The sequence below is a fragment of the Carcharhinus amblyrhynchos genome, chromosome 28 (assembly GCF_965287045.1).
Source record: "Carcharhinus amblyrhynchos chromosome 28, sCarAmb.v2.hapA, whole genome shotgun sequence".
Taxonomy (NCBI): domain Eukaryota; kingdom Metazoa; phylum Chordata; class Chondrichthyes; order Carcharhiniformes; family Carcharhinidae; genus Carcharhinus; species Carcharhinus amblyrhynchos.
In genome coordinates this window covers 9,330,730-9,348,243 of record NC_137351.1, presented here as the reverse complement: position 1 = coordinate 9,348,243, position 17,514 = coordinate 9,330,730, and the positions used below count along the sequence as shown (strand labels likewise).

The window sequence follows — 17,514 nt, the reverse complement described above, 5'->3', positions numbered from 1 at the left end:
CGGTGACTTTCTTGGCACTGCCCATCGAGCATCGGGCAGTGCTAGGGTGGTAGTGAGAGGGGGCAGGGCCCATCGGTGAGGGTAGGGATAGGGGTCCCATTGCCATTCTGCATTGGGATCGGTGACAGATGGAGGGAAGAGGGTGACCAGGACTAGCCATCTGGGTCGGATCTGCTGGGGGAGGGGTTGTCGAGACTGCCTGCGGGAGGGAGGGCGTGAGTGCATCACGGCAGGTTGGGGTTGGGGTGATCAGGGCTAACCTGGGAGTGGGGGAGACCATTGGGGCTTGCCCAGAGAGGTCCGAGAGGCCAGCAATTGAGGGGTGGAGGGGAGTTGGAATAGCAGCAATTGGCTGGGGTGGGGGGCGGGTTGTGGGCCTGGCCAGTGATTTGGTAGACTGGCAATGTGGGGCTACTGCGCATGCACTGACCTCAGTGCTGACAGGTCGGTCCATGCACAGTGGCTCGCTCAGTGCTTTGCCGCCAGCCTCTCTGGTGGGAATTGGCCCCACCCACTGATATTCAGAGTGAATCCCCTAGGGTGCTCTGCCGTGCTCAGAGTGGGGGAGATTCATTTGGAAAGTCCCACTGAAGAAATCGGTGTGAGTTACTCCAGTTTTCACACAAATTTGGCACTTTGAATATTTTTGGGAGAATTGTCCTCACCATCTCCTCTACATTTGCTGCCAAACGTTAGCTCCCAGTCACGCGGTACCTCAATTTTAAAAATTCTCCCCCTTGTTTTCAGACTTCTCCCTGGCCCCCCCCCCTTCTCTCTGCAATCTCCAGCCCCCAAACCCTCTTGAGCCTCCCTGATATTTATCACTGTGGAATCAGCATTTGTACCTTCAGCTGCCAAGGCCCTCCTCCTATCTCTGTCTGTCTTTCCTCCTTCAAGAGTCTCCTTACAATCTCTACTCCTTAAACCAAGTTTTTTGTCGTCTGGTTTAATATCTCCTTACTTGGATTGCCATCAAATTTTCTTCCACAATAATCCTATGCAGCTCCTTGGGGATGTTCTGTTCCATGAAGGGCACTTCCTAAATGCAAGTTGTTGCAATTTTGACCCACAAACAAAAAGCATCTTCTCTACTTCTCAAATCGCTCCTCAATTCTACAAACTCTTATCACCTCTCAGTCTTATCTCTTATAGAGGAAAGAGCCCCAGCCTGTTCAGCATTTCCTGACAGTTGTAAACTCTCATTTCTGATGATATCCATCTTTTTTGACACTTTCTGTCACACCTTTATATCCTTTTTCTAATACACGCATCGTGCTTTCAGTGTTGGCCCGAACAATCTTCTACTGCTTACAGGTTTGGCTGATTAGCTGGTGTGTGTGTGTGTGTGTGTGTGTGTGTGTGTGTGTGTGTGTGTGTGTGTGTGTGTGTGTGTGTGTGTGTGTGCTTTTATCTCCTTGTTCACCCTCAGGACTTTGAAATTGTACTTTAGGGCCCCTCTTCTCTGCTTCTTCAGGCTGCCCTTTTAAGCTTCCTATTTAGGCATCTAAAACAACAGTTGGAAAGGGGGAATTGAGAGAGAGAGTTGATGTAGTCTTAGTTTAAAAGTTGACGTGGACTTCAGTAGGTGGTGAATCATCCCATGTGCCGTATGCTCCCAATTGTGCTCTGTAATATTCATCATTAATGTCAGAAAGTTCACCAGCATTGCTCTCTTGGCAACAGCCTGATTCTGCAGGCCCCAAAAGGTTTAATTAACCGGTAGACACGGTGCTTCTTTCAAGCAGGCTAATGAACAGGAACAAATTATTGTTCTTAAATTGGCTCCAAAGCATCTCATTCTCGCGAGGCTTTCAGTGCAGAACCTAGGTAATAGATTTATTAATATATTGGACACCTCAAAATGTGGGGGTACAGTTCTGTTATAAGTCCTCGGAGGCAGAAGTCCCTTCACCAGAATCCCTTTATTTACAAGTCTGACAGCAGCATACACAGTGCTCTCAGTCAGCAGCCTGCACTGGGAGTGCCAGAGGAACTGACACTCACTCCCTGGTTAAGGGAAAAGCAAGAGGTTCCCTGATTGGCCCATCAATTTGGCCCTTAATCAGGGAGTTTATATTCTAACAGGCCCACCTCAGTCGCCTGATTAAAGTCATTACAAGTTCAAACTGTATTTTGTTTCCCTCTTGTTAGTATGGGTTATTTTTGTCCCCTTAGAACAGAAACAAAAACAGAAAATGCTGGAAAATCTCAGCAGGTCTGACAGCATGTGTGGAGAGAGAATAGAGACAACGTTTCGAGTCTGGAAGACCCTTTGTCAGAGCTCCGGTGGTTCCATTCTCTCTCCACAGATGCTGTCAGATCTGCTGAGATTTTCCAGAATTTTCTATTTGGTTACAGATTCCAGCTTCTGCAGTATTTTGCTTTTATAGAACAGTACAGCACAGGAACAGGCCCTTCGGCCCAAGATGTTTTGCCAAACATGACACCAAACTAAACTAATCCCTTCTGCCTGCCCTTGGTACATATCCCGCTATTTCTTGCATCTCATGTACTTATCTCAGTGTCCCTATCGTATCTGCCTGCACCACCACCCCTGGCAGCGTGTTCCAGACACTTACCACTCACTGTGTAAAAACTTGCCCCTAACATCTCTTCTGTGCATCATTCCCGTGGCAAAAGGACATCCCCTTGTCAAGGTTTGACTTTAATTTACTAGCTGGGCAGTGGGGTCACTCTAGGCTTGAGTTGCTGGTGGAAGTTCATGAAAAGCCAATTAATGGATGTCTCTGGAACATAACGGCTGCTAGATTGGCTCCCCATCCGCCCTCTTAAACATTCATTCCCTAAACGTGCAGGGTTACGGGGATGGTCAGGTGGGGCAGGGGCATGGGTAAGGTGTTCTTTTGGAGAGTTGGTGCAGACTCAATGGGCTGAATGGCTCCCTTCTGCACTATAGGGCTTCTATGGTCAAATTCTTCCTTTTGTCAGTTGACTGCCTCTTTCAGTCCACCTTCAAACAAGGTGTAGCCTCATGTTACACCAAACCATGCAGGCTGCAAGGGCTGGGATTGACACCCTAGGCTCTGCTTTAGACTGGTGCTGTCGGCCAGGCCAGCAGCTGTAAAATTGCAGTTGGCCTCACTGGAGATCAAGGCTGGAACTTAAGTTCAGGAGTTAGGACGTCTTGTTGAACTTGTACAAGACATTGGTAAGGTCACACTTGGAATACTGTGTGCAATGCTATTGTAGAAAGGATATTATTAAACTAGAAAGAGTGCAGAAAAGGCTTACTAGGATGCTACCAGGACTTGATGGATTGAGATATAGGGAGAGGCTGAATAGACTGGACTTTTTTCTCTGGAGTGTAGGAGACTGAGGGGTGACCTTATAGGGGTCTATAAAATAATGAGGGGCATAGACAAGGTAGATAGTCAATATCTTTTCCCAAAGGTAGGGGGCAGTCTAAAACTAGAGGCCATAGGTTTAAGATGAGAGGAGAGAGATACAAAAGTGCCCAGAGGGCAATTTTTTCACACAGAGGGTGGTGAGAGTCTGGAACAAGCTGCCAGAGGCAATAGCAGAGGCGGGTACAACTTTATCTTTTAAAAAGCATTTAGACAGTTACATGGGTACGATGGGTATAGAGAGATATGGGTCAAATGCAGGCAATTGGGGTTAACTTGGGGGTTTTAAAAAAAGGATGGCATGGACAAGTTGGGCCGAAGGGCCTGTTTCCATGCTGTAAACCTCTATGACTCCTGTTTACGCTCTTTGGGAGCTCCTTCTGTAATGGGCCTGTGTGCAAACCATTGACAAGGAGAGAAGATGGGAAGAGCATCGTAGCCAAATCCCAACTGAAAACCTCGCTAGGACTTTCTATCTGACTCCACACGTGAAACATGGTCGTTAGGGCATGTCCCTGGAGATGACCTAGACCTTTGGAACTGTAACTGCTGGAGAAGCAAAAAAGTTAATGAGATCAAGAAATTAAATAAGTGAAGGCAAAAAATGCCTGCTCTGCAAGAGTTAATTGAAAATCCTTTTGAGAGATCAAAGAGCCAGTAGCAGGCAATGATTATGGCATTGTTAGTCCCTAATTGCTTCGTGCCTGAATAGTGGAAGCAGCATCCAAAATAGGAACAATGAAAGTAGCTGGGAACTTGGACTGAAATCTCAAAGCTCAAAAGCAGCTAAATCTGTGCCAAACTAGAATAGCTGTTTTGTTTTAAAGAATCACAGAATCCTCCAGTGCAGAAGAGGCCCTTCAGCCCACCAGGTCTGCACTGACGCATGAAATACCCTGACCTGCCCACCTAAGACCACTTGCCAGCACTTGGCCCACAGCCTTGAATGTTATGATGTGCCAAATACATATCCAGGTACTTTTTAAAGGATGTGAGGCATCCCGCCTCCACCACCCTCCCAGGCAGCGCATTCCAGACCCTCACCACCTCTGGGTAAAAATGTTTTTCCTCAAATCCCTCCCAAACCTCCCACCCCTCACTCTTAACTTGTGTCCCCTCATAGCTGACCCTTCAACTAAGGGGAACGGCTGTTCCCTATCCACCCTGTCCATGCCCCTCATAATCTTGAGCACCTCAATCGGGTCGCCCTTCTCTGCTCCAGAGAAAACAAGATGTGGAGAGAAAACAACTCAAGCCTATCCAACCTCTCTTTATAACTTTAATGTTCCATCGCAGGCAGCAACCTTGTGAATCTCCTCTGCGCCTTCTCCAATGTGTTCCTATAATGTGGCGACCAGAACTGCACACAGAGGTTTGAGCATTTCCTCTCTGTGTGAAGAAACAATGAATTATGATGAGTTTAAAATGGATTAAAATTCCTTTTAGTTGTCTTCATTTTAGCAATAACGTAATCTTAAATTTTATGGATGGCACAGTGGCACAGTGTTTAGCACTGCTGCCTCATGGCGCCAGGTACCCAGGTTCGATTTCCAACCTGGGTCACTATCTGTGTGGAGTGTGCATGCTCTGCCCTTATTTACATGGGTTTCCTCCAGGTGCTCTGGTTTCCTTCCACAGTCTGAAAGACGTGCTGTTTAGGTGCATTGGCCTTGCTAAATTCTCCCTCGGTGTACCTGAACAGGCGCCGGAGTGCGGCAACTAGGGGATTTTCATAGTAACTTCATTGCAGTGTTAATGTAAGCCTACTCGTGACACTAATAAATAAAACTGAAAAACAACTAAATATAATGGTTTGAATTTTACCATCTCCCTGCCACAGGAATCAGAGCGGCAGAACATGGAAAAGTCTGACTCAGTTTTGGACAAATGAGGCCATAAAATCCTGTCCAATATTTTATTAATAATACCAGTATATGTAGCAGTTCTTTCAAAGTTTCATCTTCTCTCCTGAAGATGTCCCTTTAAATTTTACCTGTAAAATGTCACCTAGGACAGGCGATGGCCTACTGGTATTATTGCTAGACTATCAATCCAGAAACTCAGTTAATATTCTGGGGACCCAGGTTCGAATCCCACCACGGCATCTGATAGAATTTAAATTCAATAAAAAATATCTGGAATTAAGAATCTACTGCTGACTATGAAAAACCATTGTCAATTGTTGGAAAAATTCATCTGGTTTAGTATGTCCTTTAGGGAAGGAAATCTGCCGTCTTTACTTGGTCTGGCCTACGTGCAGCTCCAGAGCCACAGCAATGTGGTTGACACAATCCCTCTCAGGCATCTAGGGATGGGCAGTAAATGGCAAAATACTGCAGATGCTGGAATCTGAAACAAAAACAGAAAAAGCTGGAGAAACTCAGCAGGTTTGACAGCACCTGTGAAGAAAGAATAGAGCCAGAGAAAAGGCTCTGTTCTTTCTTCACAGGTGCTGTCAAACCTGCTGAGTTTCTCCAAGTTTTTCTGTTTTTGTTTCATGGGTAATAAACGCTGGCCAGCTAGCGATGACCATGTCACAAAGTACCATAGAATCCATCAAATCTGCACTGACCACAATCCCACCCAGGCCGTATCGCCATTGCCCCATGCATTTACTGTGGCTAGTCCCCCTGATACTAAGGGGCAATTTGACATGGGCCTATCCACCTAACCCGCACATCTTTGCACCGTGGGAGGAAACACACGCAGACATGGGGAGAACATGCAGACGCCACACAGACAGTGACCCAAGCTGGGATTCGAACCCGGGTCTCTGCCCTGTGAGGCAGCAGTGCTAACCACTGTGAGCCATTGTGCTGCCCCCATGATTGAATAAAAAAAATTACCCAGGGTTAGTGTGGAATTGATTAGTGGAATGGAGGGTTTTGATGTCATTCTCATCCTTTCTCATGCCATTCTCAGGGAAGGCAATGGCCTAGTGGTTTATCACTAGACTATTAATCCAGAAACTCAGCTCATGTTCTGGTGGACCTAGGTTCAAATCCTGCCACGTCAGATGGTGGAATTTGAATTCAGTAAAAAAAAATCTGGAATTTAGAATCTACTGATGACCATGAAACTATTGTCGGAAAAACCAATCTGGTTCACTAATGTCCTTTAGGGAAAGAAATCTGCTGTTCTTATCCGGTCTGGTCTACATGTGACTCCAGAGCCACAGCAATGTGATTCTCAACTGTCCTCCAAGGGCAACAAGGGATGGGCAATAAATGCTGGCCAACCAGCGACGCCCATGTCCCACCAATGAATTTAAAAGAAAAATCCATCACCCCCAAACCAGTGCACCTGTAGGAAGGGCAAGTGAATGGTTCCCCTGGCTGATTTCCTGCACTGCCAGGATGCTCCCCAGGGTTCACCAAAACAAACCTGGTGATGAGGTTAAGAACTCTTCGCTTGGCTAACTCCGTGCAATTGAATCTGGGAGCTAATAGAGCAGTTGGCTTCATTCTGCTTTACACATTGCAAGCACCCTATGCAGCACCGCTGGAGCTTTAAGTAATGACTACTAAACAAACACTTTATATAACCAGAACAAAGAGATAAAGAAAGGTTCAAAAGTGCGGGTTGGTTTTATTCTGAGAGTCAAAGCGGCTTCAGAAAATGACCAGCTATGCCTAGACTGGTGACAATACACAGACCTAGTTTAGTTGAATTGATGCCACTGTTACGGACTCAGCGAACGCAAGACTCACAGATACTAGGTGGCTTTCAGAGCCACTGAGTCGTTGGCTTCTCTAGTCTCCTGTCAAGTTGGTCTCCACCACAGCAGAGCTGATTATGTGCTTTGTGATAAGGAACAATGCAAGCCTGACAGGCTTTGTCTAGCAGACAGGTCATAATAAATCTGCGCCGTTCCATGTTGCTCTATTAAACTTCCTGCTCAGTTGTACAAAAGGTTCTCTGTGCTTTGAAAATTGTTGAATGTGGACGGGGCTGGTATTTATTAACCCATCCCTCGCACCTGTAGATATTTGACCCACTGTGGACGTCTTACTCCCAGCTTCACTCCCCGTGCTGAGGCAGCTCATCTCAACTGCAGGACAGTAGCAAAATTATCACCTGTTTCCATCATTAAGGTGGAGGCAAAATTAGTCATGGTTCTTGCTCCTGATCGCTAAACAGTTATTGCTGCTGAACAGTAGTGGGTGGATGTTGTTTGAGAGTAATATTGCTCTTGACTGCCATGTCAGATAACTAAATCATAGAATCCCTGCAGTGCAGAAGGAGGACCTTCTGCCCATTAATTCCTCACCGGCCCTCCAGGAGAGTATCTTATCCAGGCCATCTCCCCATAACCTCTTGTATTTACCCCACTAATCCCCTTATTCAACACATCTTGGTTTGATTTGATTTATTATTGTCGCATGTACTAGGAGACAGTGAAAAGTATTGTCTCTTGTGTGCAATGCAGACAAAGCATACCGTACATTGGGAAGGAAAGGAGAGAGCACAGAATGTAGTGCTACAGTCATAGCTAGGGTATAGAGAAAGATCAACTTAATGCAAGACAGGTTCATTCAAAAGTCTGATGGCAGCAGGGAAGAAGCTGTTCTTGTGTCGGTTGGTACATGTCCTCAGACTTTTGTATCTTTTTCCTGATGGCAGAAAGTGGAGGAGAGTATATCCAGGGTGCGTTGGGTCCTTGGTTATTCTGGCTGCTTTTCTGAGGCAGCGGGAAGTCTAGACAGTGTCAGTGGATGGGACGCTGGTTTGAGTGATTGACTGGGCTTCATTCACGATCCTTTGTAGTTATTGCAGTCTTGGACCGAGCAGGAGCCATTCCTAGCTGTGATACAACTGGCAAGAATGCTTTCTATGGTGCACCTATAGAAATTGGTGAGAGTTGTAGTGGGCATGCCAAAATTTCCTTAGTCTCTTGAGAAAGTAGAGTTTGGCCTTCTTGACTATAGCGTTAGCATGGAGGGACCAAGACAGGTTGTTTCATGTCTGGCCATTAAAAACTTGAAGTTCTAGCCATTTCAACTTTGTCCCCATTGATGTAGACAGGGACATGTCCTCTACTACGCTTTCTGAAGTTGATAACTATCCCCTTCGTTTTGTTGACATTGAAGGAGTGATTATTGTTGTCTCACCAGTTCACCAGATTATCTCTTTTCTGTACTCTGTCTCGTCATTGTTTGAGATCCAACCCACTACGATGGTGTCATCAGCAAATTTATATCGAGGTGGAGGGGAATTTGGCCATGCAGTCAGTGTATAAGGAGGATAGTAAGCAGCTGAGGACACAGGCTTGCGGAGCACTGGTGTTGAGAATGATCGTGGAGGAAGTGTTGTTGCCTATCCTTACTGACTGCAGTCTGTGGTTTAGGAAGTCTAGGATCCAGTTGCAGAGGGAGGAACCAAGCCCTAGGTCACGAAGTTTGTAGATGCTTTTCGCAGGAATAATGGTGTTAAAGACTGAGCTGCAGTCTATGAATAGGAGTCTGACATAGGTGTCTTTGTTATCTAGGTGTTCCAGGGCTGAGTGTAAGGCCAGGGAGATGGCATCTGCTGTGGACCTGTTGCAATGATAGGCTAACTGTAGTGGATCCAGGCAATCTGGGAGGCAGAAATTGATTTGTGCCATAACTAACCTTTCAAAGCACTTCACAATGTTGGAAGTCAAAGCCACTGGATGATGGTCTATAAGGCTCGCTGCTTTTCTTTGGTACTGGGATGATGGTCATCTTCTTGAAGCAGATAGAGGCCTGAGATTGATGTAAAGAGAGGTTGAAGATGTCTGTGAATACCTCCACCAGCTGGTCTGCATAGGATCTGAGTGCTTGTCTGGTTACCTCATCTGAGACCGTTGTTTTCCGCGGGTTGACTCTTTGGGACACTTAGGGGTAATTTAGCATAGCCAATCCACCCAACCTATACATCTTTGGCTGTCAGTCACTGAAGGACGGACACTAGCAAACAAGTGCTAGTGCCTGTGGGACCATATGTTTCACCAGGCAAGCAATTTTATTACCATTCTGGTAATGCGATCATGCAGAAATCTTGTCTAATGTTGGCTCTACATCAAACTGCTTGTTTTCTTCCTTTGGCTCTGGTAATGAAACGATAAACTTGCATTAATTAACACCTCAAAAATGAAGAACTTTCTAAATGTCATGAAGTTGCGAATAAATGTGATGCCTTCCTTATAGAAAATGTGACTACACCGGCAAGTGCCAAGAGAAATATCTTTGGATTAATTTTTGTATCCTTATTCACTGTAAGACTAAAGTATAATAACTAATATGTTAATTTTGCTATTTTTTTATATGGGTGAGCTCATAAAACATCATTTTATAGTTGGGAGCACAATTACATTTAAGTTTATTTATTTGTGTCACAATAGGCTTACATTAACACTGCAATGAAATTACTGTGAAAATCCCCTAGTCGCCACACTCTGGTGCCTGTTCGTGTACACTGGGGGAGAATTTAGCATGGCCGGTGCATCCAACTAGCACGTCTTTCAGACTATGGGAGGAAACCGTAGCACCCAGAGGAAATCCATGCAGACACGGGGAGAACGTGCAGACTCCCTGTAGCCAGTGACCCAAGCCAGGAATCGAATCCGGGTCCCTGGCGCTGTGAGGCAGCAGTGCTGTGCCATTATGCCACCCAAATAGATCAATGACTCCATCATAGGGGAGGAAACCCACAAGGAACAAGGTTGATGTATCCACTACTCTTAGGATGGCACCGGGCAAGAGAGAAGCAGCCCTGACTTGTTCAAGGTATCAGGAGGGAAGAAAGATTGTCATTTAAAGAGTGTCTCCTCATGACTCTCGGGAATGTTGCAGAGCAGTGATTTGCTATGTAGGCAAACAGCAGCTCCTTTAATAAGCACAGCAAGATCCCAAAATACTCATGAGGGAAATGACTGAACCTTTTGTAGTTTTAGTTAAAGGAATGACTACCAGGATACCAATGCAGCATGGGGATGTCTGATAATTTACATTTATCTAATAGCTATCTAAAACATAGGGGCAGAATTCTCTGGCTGTACACGCTGGAGGGATTTTCTGGACCCGTCACAGTGAACGGAGATTTGCCTGAGCACTAAATTCTCAATCCTCGCTGACAGCGGTGGTGAGGTGTGAATGGTTGGAAAACTCCAGCCATGATTTTTGTATGAGAGAAGAAAAGAAATCTTACATATGGGAACAGATAGGGGATTAACCAAGACAGTTAAAAATTAAAATTTTGAGAAGTTTTTTTTGTTTGGAAGGTGGTGAATAAGAATGAGCTCCAGAGAGGAGGGGCACTTAGCAGCTGACAGCTTTGCCCCAATGTTGGGGTGAATGGACCGCGATGGGATGGATGGGGGAATGGATGTGGACACAGGGGTGCCAGAGCTCAGATCACCTCAGTTTTACATTCCTACTGAAGGGCAGCCCGCAATTCAGTTTTGGAGTGTCAAGTTATGGCTACACCACTGCTTAATCCCATCCCCGCCTGAGTTTTGGTTGTTACCACCCTATGCCAAGGTGAAAACCATGCACCACCCAGTTTCATAGAACTCCCATTGAAACGCCTCATGCACAGGCACAGCAGAGCGCTGTGATACCCTTATGTTTGTGTTGTTAAGCCAGGAAAGTTTACTGTGGTTCTGTTAACAATACCGTTCAGGTGATCTTCCTTTCACTCAGAAAGACTCTTTTGTATTTTTCATGTCATCGGCTGACTTGTTTTCCAAAGATTGCCGGAAAGGGCAGTGTTTGGATTCTGAGCCAGCTGAAAGGAAGAACTATCAAATGGCAATACCCTTGAGAAGTGCAATTAGAGCCTATAAATATCTTAAAGAATGGTTGACCTAGAGAGAAAGGGAGGAGCATTACCGTTCTCTCCAGTACAAGAGAAAGTGTCAGTAAAAGACTAGGCCTATACACACAAGTCAAACTTTGACCCCTGTAACTGTTGCACTGTCCTTCTCCATAAAGCTTTATTGTCAGTTATTTGTAAGCTTTAGAAACATCTCCTTTGATACACCCTCCCTCCAACTTTCTTTAATTCAGTGATTTGAACTTAGATTAAGGGGTCCAAAAAAAAACACTTATCTTCCTATTCTCCATATGCCTCTTGAGACAAAGTCTTGGGATTGTTTTAACCTTGAGGCAGCATGGCGGCACGGTGATTAGCACTGCTGCCTCACAGCACCGGGAACCCGTGCTCAGTTGTGGCCTTGGATGACTGTGTGGAGTTTGTATGTTCTCCCCCTGTCTGCGTGGGTTTCCTCCGGGTGCTCCGGTTTCCTTTCACAGTCCAGAGAAGTGTGGGTTACATTGATTGGCCATGCTAATTTGACCCATACACTGGAATTCCACCGCCCCACCCACCACGGAATCGGAGTGGGTGAGGGATGGACAACGGGAATGTCTGTTGAGCTTGGGTGCAATCTTCCAGTCTAGAGAGGAAAACCCCACCTTAGCGTCAGGGGGATTAGCAGGGTAAATGCGTGGGGTCACGGAGATAGGGCCTGGGTGGGATTGCTGTCAGTGCAGGCTCAATGGGCCAACTGGCCTCCTTCTGCATTGTAGGGATTTAATGGTTCTATAATTTTAACACTGCAACAATTTATAAAGTGTTAAACTTAACATTCTCAGTGCTTTCTACACTGGGAAGTATATGGAATGGATTTCCTTGTTTTTTACACTGACTCTCCCTCACATTGATTTGGTTTGATTGGTGGCACTCTTCTTCTAATTAGAAGGTTGTGGGTTGATTATCTTCTTGGTGTCTTAATGGAGGGTTAGGCCCAGCTTCAGGGGTGAGTATTCTTCACATCTGAACCCATACATCCAGCATCAACATTGATACAAGACAGCGAGGGTGTTCAGTCCCAGTTGGTTGTAGTGAGAATTGCACCAGAATTTCCCAACACATTGGGGTCCCTCAGATTAACTTTTCCCAACTTGTCCCATATTCTTGGGTTTGTTTAAGTGGATTGCGTCCCTTTAGGAATAATGTGTGCACATGATGTCAGGCAGAGGGAATCTCTACTTATGTACTTCCCATGGCAGTTTTTTTAATTTGAATCTTAATGCAGTTTTTAGTTGCATTTGGTTGTGAAGTCTTAATTGTTGAGCATGTTTAAGAAAATGATTGATAAATTTCTACATGTTAAAACATCAAGTGATTGTGGGATAGTGCAACAAAATGGTGTTAATGTCGAAAACCAGCCATGATCTCACTGAATGTTAGATTGGGCTCAAAGGGCAGAATGGCCTACCACTGCTCCTCTTTCTTAAACTCTGCCACCCTACCTGCCTGAGGCCTGAAGGCCTTGTGCGCTGAAGTTTAAAGTTTCTTTAAGAAAGTTTCTTTATTAGTGTCACAAGTAGGCTTAAATTAACACTGCAATTCTCTTTTCCACCTTCTTCCGTCGGGAGAAAGATACAAAAGTCTGAGGTCACATACCAACCGACTCAAGAACAGCTTCTCTCCTGCTGCCATCAGACTTTTGAATGGACCTACCTTGCATTAGGTTGATCTTTCCCTAGCTATGACTGTAACACTTCATTCTGCACTCTCTCGTTTCCTTCTCTATGAACGGTATGTTTTGTTTGCATAGCACATAAGAAACAACACTTTTCACTGTATGCTAATTCATGTGACAACAATAAATCAAATCCGTGAAGTTACTGTGAAAATCCCCTAGTCGTCACACTCCTGTGCCTGTTCAGGTACACTGAGGGAGAATTTAGCATGGCCAATGCACCTAACCTGCATGTGTAGGTAGGAGGAAGCTGAAGCACCCAGAGGAAACCTGCATAGACATGGGGAGAACGTGCAGACTTCACATAGACAGAAACCCAGCCAGGAATCGAACCAGGGTCCCTGGCACTATGAGACAGCAGTGCTAACCACTGTGCTGCTATAAATAAAGTGTGCTCCCAGTCTCTCTCAAAATAGCTCTGAAGCAGTCGAATGAAGCTGATACCAGTGAGCTGTGGGAATTTGCTTAGCGGAATCACCAAACTCGACAGTGTTGTCCTCCCACAGTGGTTCTGAGAGTTTTACGTGGCTCTTTCGCCTTCAGTCTGACTGTTATTACACTTTATTCACCAGTTTTCCTCTCATCTCCTTCAAAGTGAAAAGTTCCTCCAATGAAAATACTCATCTTTATCAGCCCGGTTGACAGCCAGACAAATTTATTGCCAAACACTCTGGTTTCATTTAGGAAGAGGTGAAATAAGGAGCACTTTTTTCCCTTTCTGTGCCCCATGTTCTGCTTTCCTCTGCTTCCATCGCCAAGCAATAGACAGTTAAATATTAGCAAGGATTGGGAATGAGCCCAGTCCCGATATGCATACGGGAGCTGTTGGATAGAAATCAAAAGCATGGATATTGGATGTTTTAACTGCAGAGTCATCGGAGAGTTCTCTGGAAATCTATTTATAGATCAGTCAGATACCTAGTTCGTGACATCTGCTTTCCGAATTCCCAAAGCCAATTTCAAATGTGTTTGTGATACTTGTTAATGTATTCAACACATGCTTCTTTACAATTGTACAGTTGTTAAAACCTCAGTTCTTTCTTGCTGCCTATTTTGCATTTACAAGCCAAGAAGCCCAATGTGAGTTATAAAAACAAAATGCTGGAAATACTCATCAGGTTTGGCAGCAGCAGTGAAGAGAGAGTTAATGTTTCGAGTTGAATACAATTGTAATTCAGAACTGAATTAAGGTAAAATGTGATGAGTTTTATGCAGGGGGTTGAGGGTATTGGGAAGGGGGTATGGGTGGGGCTGGTGGAGGACGAACAAAAGGGAAAACTGTGGGATAAGGTGGAGGGTAGCAGAGATTAAATGAGAACAGAAATCGTGGAACTAAAGGCAAAGGGAGTGGTAATGGTGATTGTAGTAAAGAAACAAATCATTTGTCCAGACTAAGGGTGGAATCGTATAGCCGTCCAGTGGGAATTTCTGGTCTCACTGCAGGGAATGGAGATTTAACGTCAGATTCTCCATCCTCGTTTGTATTGACATTATCTACACTTCCCGCTGCCTTGGAAAAGCAACCAGCATAATTAAGGATGCTACGCACCCCAGGCATAGAGTCATAGAGGTTTACAGCGTGAAAATAGGCCCTTTGGCCCAACTTGTCCATGCCACCCTTTTTTTAAAACCCCGAAACTAATCCCAATTGCCCACATTTGGCTCATATCCCTCTATACCCATTGTACCCATGTAACTATTTAAATGCTTTTTAAAAGATAAAATTGTAGCTGCCTCTACTACCTCTGGCAGCTTGTTCCAGAAACTCACCACCTTCTGTGTGAAAAAAATTGCCCCTCTGGACACTTTTGTATCTCTCTCCTCTCACCTTAAACCTATGGCCTCTAGTTTTAGACTCCCCTGCCTTTGGGAAAAGATATTGACTATCTACCTTGTCTACGCCCCTCATTATTTTATAGACCTCTATAAGATCACCCTCAGCCTCCTACGCTCCAGAGGAAAAAGTCCCAGTCTATTCAGCCTCTCCTTATAACTCAATCCATCAAGTCCCAGTAGCATCTTAGTGAATCTTTCTTGCACTCTTTCTAGTTCAATAATATCCTTTCTATAATAGGGTGAATACTCTCTTCCACCTTCTTCCATTGGAAAAAAGGTACAAAGGTCTGAGATCATGTATAAAAACAAATTACTGCCGATGCAGGAATCTGAAACCAAAAGAGAAAATGCTGAAAAATGTGGGATGTTGCCTGGTTTGGAGGATATGGACTATGAAGAAAGGTTGAACAAACTTAGATTGTTTTCATTGGAGCCTCAGAGGATGAGGGGGGACCTGATAGAGGTTTACAAGATTATGACAGGCTTGGATTGAGTGGATAGTCAGAGTCTTTTTCCCAGGGTTGAAGAGTTAATTACATGGGAGGGATAGATTGAGAGTGAGAGGAGGAGGTTTAAAAGAGATGTAAGGGGCAGGTTTTTCCACATAGAGGCTGGTGAATGCCTGGGACAGGCTGCTGGGGATATAGTGGAAGCAGATACTATAACAAGGTTCAAGAGGCATCTAGTTAGGTACATGAATTGGCAGGGAATAGAGGAATATGGACCATGTAGAGGTAAGAAATTATTAGATTAGAGAGGCATGTGTGTCAACACAGACTTGGTGGGCTGAAGGGTCTGTGCTGTACCGTTCTTTGTTCTTGTTCTTTGACGTGATGCTCTGTTCTGCTTTGTCCGCAGGATATTTTCGCACCAAGCTGCCAGTGGCTGGGACCTTGGACAATGGCTTCTCTCGGCTTTCAACGGAGCAACAAACTGCATAACCTGTGCCTGGCCAGCTGATCTGATGGACTGCCATTGTTATTGTAGCTGGGAGTATTATTTAGCAGCTTTAGAGGAAATGAAGGAGGAGATCTGGGGGGGGAGGGTTGCGGGGGGGGGGGTGTCAAATTAAACTGTTGAACTTGGCGTGGCCCTGACAACTGTGGCACTTGCCTGAGGGTGTTTTTGGCACCATTGGCCCAGCTGGTTGTGAGAAAGCAGTGCCGTTTTATCTAGAAACCTGTTCAATTGCACAAAGCCAGCTTCCGAGGGAACTGCTACCATTTACGAAAGGGATTTTTTTTTTATTGGGGAAAGAGCTGTAGATCTCCATTAGAGAATTTGGCGCATTACTTTGGATATTTCAGGAAAACGCACAAGTTTCTAAAATTTTGTTACTAGCTGTTACATCAGAAATAGATTAATCTTTTGAAGTGTCTCTTTTAAATGTCAGTTTGGATGGAATTACTGTGGAACTTGCAACTCAATAAAAGCGATCTCTGTGTATTGTGTTGGATACGTTTTTAATTATAAAATAAAATTCAAACAAGAAATAAATCTTGAGGACTCTATTATGAAACATAAAGGGAGAGGATTGGAAGTGTATTTTTCTGGTTAAAATATGGAACGCATTACCACAAGGAATAATCAAAGATGTGTGAATCAGCGTGGGAGAATATGTTGTGTCTAACCACAGGAGAACCCAGATCTGGAAACTGATCCATAGTTTTACAGTTTGTCACAGCCAGGATGCAGAGAAAGATCAATGAAATATGTAATAGGACTATTCAAAAGCCTGATGACATCAGGGAAGAAGCTGTTCTTGAGTTGGTTGGTACGTAGACTTTTGTATCTTTTTCCCAAAGAAGGTGGAAGAGATGCGTGGGGTCCGTGATTATGCTGGCTGCTTTCTCTAACTATCCACTCAATCCAAGCCTGTCATAATCTTGTAAACCTCTATCAGGTCCCCCCTCATCCTCTGAGGCTCCAATGAAAACAATCCAAGTTTGTTCAACCTTTCTTCATAATCCATATCCTCCAAACCAGGCAACATCCCACATTTTCCAGCATTTTCTCTTTTGGTTTCAGATTCCTGCATCGGCAGTAATTTGTTTTTATACATGATCTCAGACCTTTGTACCTTTTTTCCAATGGAAGAAGGTGGAAGAGAGTATTCACCCTATTATAGAAGTGTAGACAGAATCAATGGATGGGAGATTTGAGTGATGGACTGGGCTACATTCACAGCCCTTTGTCGTTTCTTGCGATCTTGAGCAGAACAGGAATCATACCAAACTATGATACAACCAGAAAGGATGTTTTGTGCATCTGTAAAAATTAGTGAGTCATAATGCCAAATTTCCTTTGCCTCCTGAGAAAGTAGAAGCATTTGAGGGCTTTCTCAACAATAGGGGTGGCCTGGAGGGGCCAGGCTAGATTGTTGGTGAGTTCGACACCTATAGTGGAATTCTATCGCCTCATCCACCCGATGCTCAAAAGATCCTGCCTGAGGCCAACAGAGAAATCCGTTCTGTGAACCTCACTTGCCCTGATTCTGGCCCAGAAACTTGAAGCTCTTGACAAGTTCCACTTTATCCCTGTTGATGTAGACAGGGGCATGTCCTCCACTACACTTCCTGAAGTCAATGACTATCTCCTTGTTTTACTAACTTTGGGAGAGAGATTATTGTTGCCCCACCAGTACCTCTACCACTTTTCTGTACTCTGTCTTATCATTGTTTGAGATCTGACCAAAATGGGGATGTCATCAGCAAACCTGAAAATGGAATTGGAGGCAAATTTGGCCACACAGTCATTGGTGTATAAGGAGTAAAGTAAGGAGCTGAGGACAGCCTTGTGGGG

At 44.7% G+C, this 17,514-nt stretch overlaps 1 protein-coding gene across 3 annotated transcripts in view; it reads left to right on the top strand.

The window, feature by feature from the left end:
* The window catches only part of LOC145359576 (kelch-like protein 25), a 42,237-nt gene extending 26,493 nt beyond the window's left edge, over positions 1 to 15,744 (top strand). For all 3 annotated transcript variants that reach the window (XM_080214252.1, XM_080214254.1, XM_080214253.1), the window contains one exon: positions 15,571 to 15,744. The gene's annotated coding sequence lies outside the window, so the exon portion shown is untranslated. The remainder of the gene's footprint in view (positions 1 to 15,570) is intronic.
* Positions 15,745 to 17,514: the final 1,770 nt, after the last annotated feature.